This window comes from Bos taurus, chromosome 24, assembly GCF_002263795.3.
Source record: "Bos taurus isolate L1 Dominette 01449 registration number 42190680 breed Hereford chromosome 24, ARS-UCD2.0, whole genome shotgun sequence".
In the NCBI taxonomy this organism is placed as follows: Eukaryota; Metazoa; Chordata; class Mammalia; order Artiodactyla; family Bovidae; genus Bos; species Bos taurus.
The window spans coordinates 54,484,427-54,493,875 of record NC_037351.1 but is presented as its reverse complement, the minus strand read 5'-3'; the positions used below and the strand labels follow the sequence as shown (position 1 = coordinate 54,493,875).

The 9,449-nt window shown below is 44.5% G+C and overlaps 1 long non-coding RNA gene across 1 annotated transcript; it reads left to right on the top strand.

The window, feature by feature from the left end:
• Positions 1-5,834: 5,834 nt before the first annotated feature.
• LOC112444148 (uncharacterized) lies at positions 5,835-8,484 on the top strand. The gene is made up of 2 exons (XR_003032367.2): positions 5,835-5,951; positions 8,309-8,484. It is a non-coding gene; the product is annotated as an uncharacterized lncRNA (long non-coding RNA).
• The last annotated feature ends 965 nt before the right edge of the window (positions 8,485-9,449 follow it).

Here is a 9,449-nt window from a genome sequence, read left to right as displayed (position 1 = left end):
ATGCTTTCCAGGTATACATCAGTCCCACTGAATGTAGCTCCTGACCTAGATGAACTGCCTTCGGAAACCTCCAAGTGAACACTCTTCTCTATATTCAAATATACCCCCCACTCAAGACTCCAGGTGATATGTGTCAAGTAAACACTGTTTTCTCCTCTTTTTCAGGCAGTAGGACATACAAAGGACAACATGCCATACTTCTTTTTTCCTAGCACATTCTCTCAGTAGCTCTCAAGGCTCCATTGCAGTGGCTGTGCCAGAGAACTTAAGGTCTGCAGCCCAGCTGTAGCCCACCAGCCTCCCTTTCTCAGAGTCATGTGCAGTATTTCCTCACAGTTCTCTTGGAGACCATCTTACTTGAATTTGGGGAAGGGAAGCACCATCTATGACCATGGCGACATGAGAGAGGAGACTTTCATCATGAACATGGACTTCATCAAAGACTAGTTTCTCCCTATCCAACCTCAACTCAGCTCATTTCTTTATCTACTGGGGACAGTTCAGAGAAGGAGCCCTCTGGGGAAGTACTTATCATCAACAAGTTTCAAACTTGGCTTTGGACCTCAGCCATAGTTCTGGGACAACAGGAAACACCCCCTTCTACATCCTATTATATCAGTGTCGTATTCTGTAATTTATTGTCTTCACTTGAACTCACCAAACTCTTCCTGCTGTTCTCTTCATCCCACGCTGGTTCAGACTGAGGTTGTGAGTAGAGCTAGCAATTTCCCAGACGTACAGTCTGGGCCTCTAGCCCTGGCCAGTAACCCAAAAAATATGTCCATGGTCCTTAATCAGAACATCATGGTGTGAGGGAAAGGACAGTTATAACATAGGTCTGAACCTTGGCTGTGGATCCACGATCTTTCTCTGGTCCTCTAGAAATCTTCATTCTTCATTGCAATCATTTCAAGAAAAAAGTTTGAATAGGCTAATGATTATCAAACTTCTTTTGAGTAACAGAGTCCATTTTTCAAACTGGCTATTGAGAACTAGATCCCCCTTAATTCCCAGCTGTAATAGTCCTTAAGGCATCTACATGAAGTATGGGACTCCATGGGACAAAATTTTTTTTTTTTTTAAATAAGTCACCCCCGGACCCCCAGGAAGGCGGGGATACCGAAACCCCAGACACAAGTCCGCGCGACTTCCTCTACGGAAGCCGAGGAGGGAACAAACCCCTTTGCAGCCTCATGGCCCCAAAATTTGAGACCTACTTAAGTAGCGTGTCATATTGCTGTCTTTTCAACCTTTAAATTATTTTGGTGTGACTATCTGTACAAAGACAGAGCAAACCATTAATGCACGATTTCATGTTTATGTTTATTTGGCTTTTCATTTACATATTGGGCTCATGATTGGTAACGAGGCCACTTCTCTGCATGTTTTCTGATTGTTACGGATGCTTTTAGAAATCAAAGGTTTTTGATGTTTATGTCTACTCTATTTTATTTGCAAAGTTAATACTTTGACAACTGCTGCTTTTGTAGCTCCAGAGTAGCATTTCTCAATGAGTTGGACACTAGTCTCTTGCTCTAGGCGATCTGAAACATGGAACTTCCTGGTCAAAAAAGTTTAAAAAAATGTAGTATCCATGTCCTCGTCTTAGAGATTTACAAAGGCCTCAGGGAAGTTCTGTAGCAAAGCAATGTGCTTAACTTTGTTTAATTCAGTATTTCCTAAACACTTGACCACAGAACCCATTGTTTTCCCATACAACATTAATTCACATCCCATAGAAATAGAGTTCCTTCTAATATATTCTGCAAATCATTGCCTTTGAGGAGAGATCAGCACACTTCTTCTGCAAAGGGCCAGATGATAAATATTTTAGACTTTGTGGATTTCCCTGACTGTCGCAACTACTCAGCTCTGCTATTGCAGTGCAGAAGCAGCCATGGCCAATATCTAAACAAATGTGTGTGGCTGTGTTCCAAGAAGACCTTATTTACAAAAACGAGCAGTGGTAGAGATTTGGCCTGTGGGTTGTGGTTTGCTGCCCCAGTTCCTTCCTAAACAAGTGAAATTTATTCTGACTAGGGAAGGTATTATCACAAATAGTGAAATGACAGCTTAGTTCTTTTCTAAGTTATTCGAATTTGTTGAACTTCAGAGACTGAGGATACCAGACTTCCCCAAACATCCTGAAGTTTGGAGCCGGCTAAGTGACTCACTTCATGCTGCTTCTTTTACTAGATATTTATCTGGCTGCAAAATCTCTACCCAGCTCATGGTCTATGTTGTTAACCATCAGCTGGTTTCACTAGGATGAAAGGCAGGCAACACAGAGGAGATGCAGCAACCACCTCAGTGTCGACTCAATTACTGTATCTGAAATGAACCATCTATATTTTTCAAGCTCTCAGAAGGAAAATGCTATAAATATAATCAGAGGCATTCAGACAATCTTGGCCATTTCCCCAATGGTTTACCAAAGTTAAATATCATATTAGTTGTTTATTGCAGCCTAACAAATAACTCTAAAAGCCTGGGGGCTTAAGACAGCAAATATTTATAATTTCACAGTGAGTATGACTTAATTTCACCTTCCTGGGTGGCTCAGTGGTAAAGAATCCTCCTGTGATACTGAAGACGCAGGGGAAGCCACTGGTTCAATCCCTGGGTTGGGAAGATCCCCTGGAGGAGGGCATGGAAACCCACTCCAGTATTCTTGTCTTGGAGAATCCCATGGACGGAGGAGCCTGGTGGACTACAGTCCATGTCATACAGAGTCGGACACAACTGAAGCGACTGATCGTGCACGCACATGTGACTTAATCTCAGCAGCTGAGCTCAGGGCTCAGGCTCAGGGTCTTTCCCAAGGCTGCCATTAAGGTGTCAGCAGGGTTGTGGTGTCATCTTAGGGTTTAGCTGGGGGAGGATCTCATTCAAACTCATTCACATGTCGGGTCTTGGGTCCTTGAGACATCCCTTTCCATGTGGGCTTCTCTGTTGGGCTATTCACAGCCTATCGGCTGGATTCCTTCAGAGAGACGGCAAAGAGAAAGAGCCCGAGAGCAAGAAGGACAGAAATCAGAGGGTTTTTTGGCCACCTAATCTTGAACATGACAAACCATCCTTTTTGTAAATTATTCTTATTAGAAACATGTCACTAGGTCCAGTCTATATTCAAGGGAGGGGACTCCACATGGGTATGAATACTGAGAGGCAGAGATCAGTGAAGGTTGTCTTGGAGGCTGTCTATGACACACACTAACTTCATCTAAGGTAATGCTGTAGTTTTTAAATATCAGTGAGGATTCAACATACCTGGCCCTGAGAAACAGAAAAAGATGTCTCAGTCACAGCAGAAGCATTAGACTGTGCTTCCATGATGGCTTGAGATGAGCGGGAAAGAGAAAGAATATGAATGTGTGTGTGTTGCCAGGTGGCCAGAAAGAAGAGAAAGAGAAGTCAAGAAGTTATGGAGGTATTTTTCTAGAGCAGTATGTCTTCACTGGGAAGAGAAGGAGCAGAGGGGAAGCTGCTTGGAAGAGATACGGCCAGTAGGCTCCTTTGCAAATGCCTTCTCGTCCTGCTATACCTCAAGCATGGCTCCCCTTTTCCCAATCATTCCTCAGTGCTTCAGGTTAAAATGCACCTCAAGGAACACAGGACAACGTCCTCCCATCGCCCATGTACGTTTGTCACCTGCTAACTATGATCTGTTACTGCCAAAATAATTTGATAGTTTTATCATTTTGGTTGTCCCATTGTCCAATGCATAAATCACAAAGAAAAAGAAAATTGTGCAAATCAGCCCCAAACAAGGGACTAAAGGGGATACAATTATATGCTGTATCTCCTACTTTCTATGATCTTATATTCCAATTATGGCAACAAGGCAAACATATGGAAACAGTTATGTTAAAATTAAAGATTGAAATAACAGTTCAAGGTAACAATGGAAGGAATATCATAAGTCAGCGTATGATTAATTACCAGCTGAATTATATAGAATTTATCACAATCAGAATTCAATTCAGGGGAGGGAGAAAGATGGTAGTGAGGGAGGCGATCAGGGAATGTGTTGCGAAGAAGATCTGGAGAAGAGAGAGAAAGTAAGGGCATTCCAGGTGGATGGAACGGCACGAGGAAAAATAAGAAGGCGAGACAGGTGTTTGGGGGAGACAGTGAGTTAACCAGTTTGGAGAGTGGGTTTTTGGAGGCGAGGAGTCGGAGACGAGGTAAATGGTAAGTCAGACAGCCATGCAGGAACAGGTTGAGTTTAATTATCTAACCTGTGCCTGGTCCCTGAGGCAGATGGCTTGCCAACAAGCTTGCATGAATTACCCTCTATTAGAATTTTTAAAAAGGGGTAAGTTCCAGGTTGATTCACTGAACATCTTGGGCTCACAAGCCGTGCCTGTCTTTTAATAGCAAGTGTGGCAAATGGAAACAGTACCTGGGCTTTGTCTCCATAGCAGCGACTCAGAAAAGCCTTGATGACATCCAGCTGAAAGAGACCGAGCTGTGGTCCCTCCCCTTCTCCCTCCCCACCTCCCACAACCACCACCAGAGGATGAGGAGGTATGAAAGAGAAGACTCATGGCCTTTGTTTCAAGAGACTGCAGGGCTCAGGGAGATGACGGTTCTGAAGACCAGGAGATCCTGGCTGGTGGAGATTTGGGACGAGGACTCAGTGTATCACCACTGTCAAGTCAGAGTCAAGTTAGGGCAGCAGCAGGCAGGGACATTGGGCTCCTTACTTCACTCTGCCAGCTCAAAGCCCAAGAGAATTTGGTACTGGTGACACAAGTTCTTAAAAAAAATGCCCACGTGAATGTGAGAGCTAATACAGCCCCTCCCCCAACTTCCTACTCTCCCTGTTGTCACTGAGTCACTCCGTCATGTCTGACTCTTTGAGTCCCCATGGGCTGCACCACGCTAGGCTTCCTTGTCCTTCACTATCTCCCGGAATTTGCTCAAACTCATGTCCATTGAGTCAGTAATGCCTGCCCCTTAACCTCTAAATTCTGTCTGCTCATCCATCTTTAAAAGAGAGGTAACAGTATAACCTACATCCTCCCTAGGGTTGTTTTGAGAATCCAATGAGTGCCATGCACGCAGAAGGTTTACAAAGTGACATACCAAGTCCTCAGTAACTGTTAGGTACCACTCGGGTAATGCGTTATGCTATCTGAAACCTCTCCAGATCTTTGTTACAAGGGCACAGAGCAAAGAGGTATGTGTTTTCTCTTGGATTTATATCACTTTGAAAAGCTTGGAGTGACCCAAAGAGGGCTTAACACTTGAATGTCTCTGGGTTTTGGAATGTCAGAAAACATCCCCTCCTCCCACTCCTTTCAGAAAACTACATTCTGAGTGTGATCTCTATGCCAAACACTTGGCTAAACATTCCTTTAGCTTTTCTCAGCTCTTTGCATGCAGGCCATAACAGTACTCAAGTCCAGGTTTCTGAGGAGTCAATGACCCTGTTTAGGTGTGAGTTCAGAGAAAGTGAATTAACAAGGTCCCTCAACAGATTGGAAAAAAAGGCTTTCACGTTATGAAAGAAGAAAACAAAAATATGTAGTCAGTGCGTGCAGTTAGGCAGTCAATTCCAGTTGCGTGTCTGGAGCCGGAGGGTACAGCTGTGGGCCCCCAGTGATGGCGGATGGGCAGGCAGGCAGCACTGAGTCTGGGACTGAGGCCTCCTCATGAGGCAGGGCAGCTGTGCACACAGCGAGGCAGGCGCGGATGTGCACACAGCGAGGCAGGCGCGGATGTGCACACAGCGAGGCAGGCGCGGATGTGCACACAGCGAGGCAGGCGCGGATGTGCACACAGCGAGGCAGGCGCGGATGTGCACACAGCGAGGCAGGCGCGGTTCACAGCCGGAACTTTTTTCTCCACCTGGCCCCGCCTCCCAACGATCTGGGCTGTTGACTTGCTGGGAGGAGAGTGCCATGAGACCAGGGGAGCCATCTTCTTCTAACTATTATTCTACGGTATTATGGTCATAACTGTTATTGATTATGTTCTGACTGATAGTGACATGCGAAGTGCCTTGTAAGGCCCAGAATTAAGCGTGGCTGTTGGCTCTGACTGGCTTCCCAGGTGGCTCAGTGGTAAAGGATCCAGCCTGCCAATGCTGGAGGCCCGAGTTCGATCCTTGGGCTGGGGATATTCCCTGGAGGAAGAAATGGCAACCCACTCTGGTATTCTTGTCTGGGAAATCCCATGGACAGAAGAGCCTGGCGGGCTACAGTCCATGGGGTCGCAAGAGTCCAACCCAGTGACTGAGCACCCAGGTTGGTTTTAGGCAATAGGCTGAAACCTTAATTTTGCAGACACAAAATCTTCATAGAGGGAGGGGAAGGTGCTGAAGAGTAAGCATCAGGGTGTACCTCTTCAGAAGCCCTCCCCCCCCAATCTGGTTGGCCTTGATCTCAGGCTCCTTCCAGAGGACTGTCTCTCTGTGGTTGCCCTAAAGGGCACTGATTTCTGACGCCTCAAGAAACTCTTTTCCAAGATAAAAGGGCATTCAGAAAGTACCTGAAAGAATTTAAGGATTTCATTTGTTTCAGATATTCAGAAGAGTCAGGCAGACTGCGGTGAGAAGGGACCTCACCCAAAATTAGGACTGATAATAGCTGGAAATATGGCATTTCCCATTTTGCTAATAAGCAGGTCACTAGGAGACTGACAAACAGCCGACAAGAGCTCCGTCCAGACTGTGCCCCATGTTTCTGGCATCCCAAATTAGCAACAAGTATCATCAAGCAATGGGACTGGGAGGAATTCCAGGGGAACCAAATCATTGCTCTCCAAATAGATGGAGAGAGGATGTAGTGAGGGGTCAGAAGTGGAGAGGACAGGCACAGGAAACCTTTGTGGTGTCATTTCTGTCCCAGAACAGGATGCCGGAAGGAGAGGGGTCAAAGCAAAGGGAAGTCTAGCATCATAGTACAAAATGTTATCAGGACTGATTGGATTTTAATTGTTTCATTTTTTAGGGCAAGGGCTGTGTGATCACTTAGCCCCTGAATCTCTATTGTGTTACATTTTTTTAAAGTTTATTTTTAATTTAAAGTCAATAAATGAAAGGCTGAACAAACAAGGGCAGAGGTAGGGTGTGAAGCCTCGGAGTAATTTGTTAAAAAACACAGACACCGAGGGACTTTTCTGGAGGACTCTCTCAAGCGCCTTCTCCAGCTGGACATCTGGGTCATAATTCCCAGCTCCAGTTCTGGTTTTGGCCCTACTTAGATTCTCTGGGTGTTCAGTCCTACTGAGATGAACTTTGATAAACTTCGTTTACCCTGTGGTGGTTCAAAAAGAAAGAGAACTCTTTACCCTGTCAAAGAGAGAGTAGAAACTTCGAACATCCCCGGGACTATCTGAGGTTCCCCTCCCCTCAAGTGCTAGGTCCTGATGCTTAGCATTAAGGAACAACTGATATTGTCACCACCTGAATCTGTGAAGAAACCATGGAGTGATACATCCCTTCACCAGTGAATCTCTCATGGAAGATCCCAGTCTATATCCAGTGAAGAGAAACAGCTTATGGCTTATGTGCCTAGAGTCACATGTCCCCAAGGGTAGGGGTGCTGGGGGCTGGAGAAGAGTTCACAAACATGCCCTTGGAATATTGAAAGTTCTCAGCATCTGAAAGTGTTCTCCGAGGTTGATACAAACATGTTCCAAGTTCTTCCAGTAGCTCCTGAACTCAATCTGAGGTCTTTGGAATGAGGTTCATGACGCTCAGATGGTATCCATCTGCTATGGTCCTGACTATTTGCATTTTAATTGTCCAGAGGATCTGCTTGAAACCACCTCCAATTCCCTGGAGGAGTAGAGGAAACTCCACCTTGGGACTTTCCTGTTCTTATGTTCTCCCACCTCTTCAGGATGGCACTAAATGTGCTGTGTTTAATCGCTCAGTTGTATCTGACTCTGCAACCCCATGGACTGTAGCTTGCCAGGCTCCTCTGTCCATGGGATTTTCCAGGCAAGAATATCAGAGTGGGTAGCCATTTCCTCCTCCAGGGGATCTTCCTGACCCAGAGATGGAACTCACGTCTCCTGCATTAGCAGGCAGATTCATTAGTGCTGAGCCACCAGGGAAGCCCAATTTATCTAGTTCTCTTCCCCAAAATGGTTTCTTCATCATAGCAAGTTTTTCCTTAAATACAGGGAGAAACAAATGCTTATGAAAAGATAAAGGCAGGTAAAAACATTAACTTTTTACAGAGAAGTATCTTCATTATAATGATGTGGAGCTTGGATTAAGATTTCTGAAGTGTGACCCAGAATTTGAACCTTTGGCCTGATTGCTTTCACTCAGATTTTATGAAATCCGTAGGTGTGTAAGTTCACGGAGAATGCTTCAGCACTTTCTTGGCCATACATAAACATCTACATGCAAAACAGCAAGGAGCGCTCTGTTTATCACAGCTGCAGTCAAGCCAACGAAACTGTTTCTACCATCAAGGATGAAATTTGTAAAACTCTGTCTTCCAAATAAAATAACAAACCTCTTGTGTGATTACCATTCCTTGGGGTTACCTGCTCAAATGCCTTGTTTCTATCAGGTTTCCTTTGAAGTGTCTCAAAGGATTGGGGCACTGCAGAGAGTCAGGTTCAAGTTTTTAAGTGTAAAAGTTGTTTTAAACAACCTATCAGCCAACCTACCAAACAAAAACAGCAGATTAAAGCAACACGAAAAGTCCTTGCCTCCTGTTTAGAATCTGCACCTCTTGTTAACACAAGGCAGATAAGAATGTTAAGTGTAATGGAAATTAAAGAACTAAAATCTTGTATTTACATAGATGACTGTTATGCAACTTTCTCAAATCCTACCCCTTTTGGAAAAAAAAATCTAAATATTTGTCACAACCCTCTCTGCGCGTGAGGAATTGCCACCAGGTGAGAATCAACACTGAAGGTTTCACTTAGTGTTCTTTCCTAAATAAAATTGTAGTTTCAATCCTTTTTCAATATGCCCAGAAATGTGAATATATTTTTTCAGGAGAGCCTTCTCTTCTGCATTGGCAATTGCTGGCATGTGAGGGTCTTTAACGAAGTTATTGATTCTCTCACCAACCCTGTGAGGTTGGTAAATACAGCAGATGTTGTTAAATTCATTTAAACACGAGGAGACTGAGGCTCAGAAAGTATAGTTACTTGCCCAAATTCCAGTTAATAAGCAGTGAAACCAGAGCTTACTCATAGGTAGGCTCTTTGCATTATGTTCTTACTGTTATGGCAGTCCTTTTCATTATAGGGGACTGGAATGCAAAAGTAGGAAGTCAAGAAACACCTGGAGTAACCGGCAAATTTGGCCTTGGAATACGGAATGAAGCAGGGCAAAGGCTAATTGAGTTTTGCCAAGAGAACGCACTGGTCATAGCAAACACCCTCTTCCAACAACACAAGAGAAGACTGTACATATGGACATCACCAGATGGTCAACACCAAAATCAGATTGATTATATTCTTTGCAG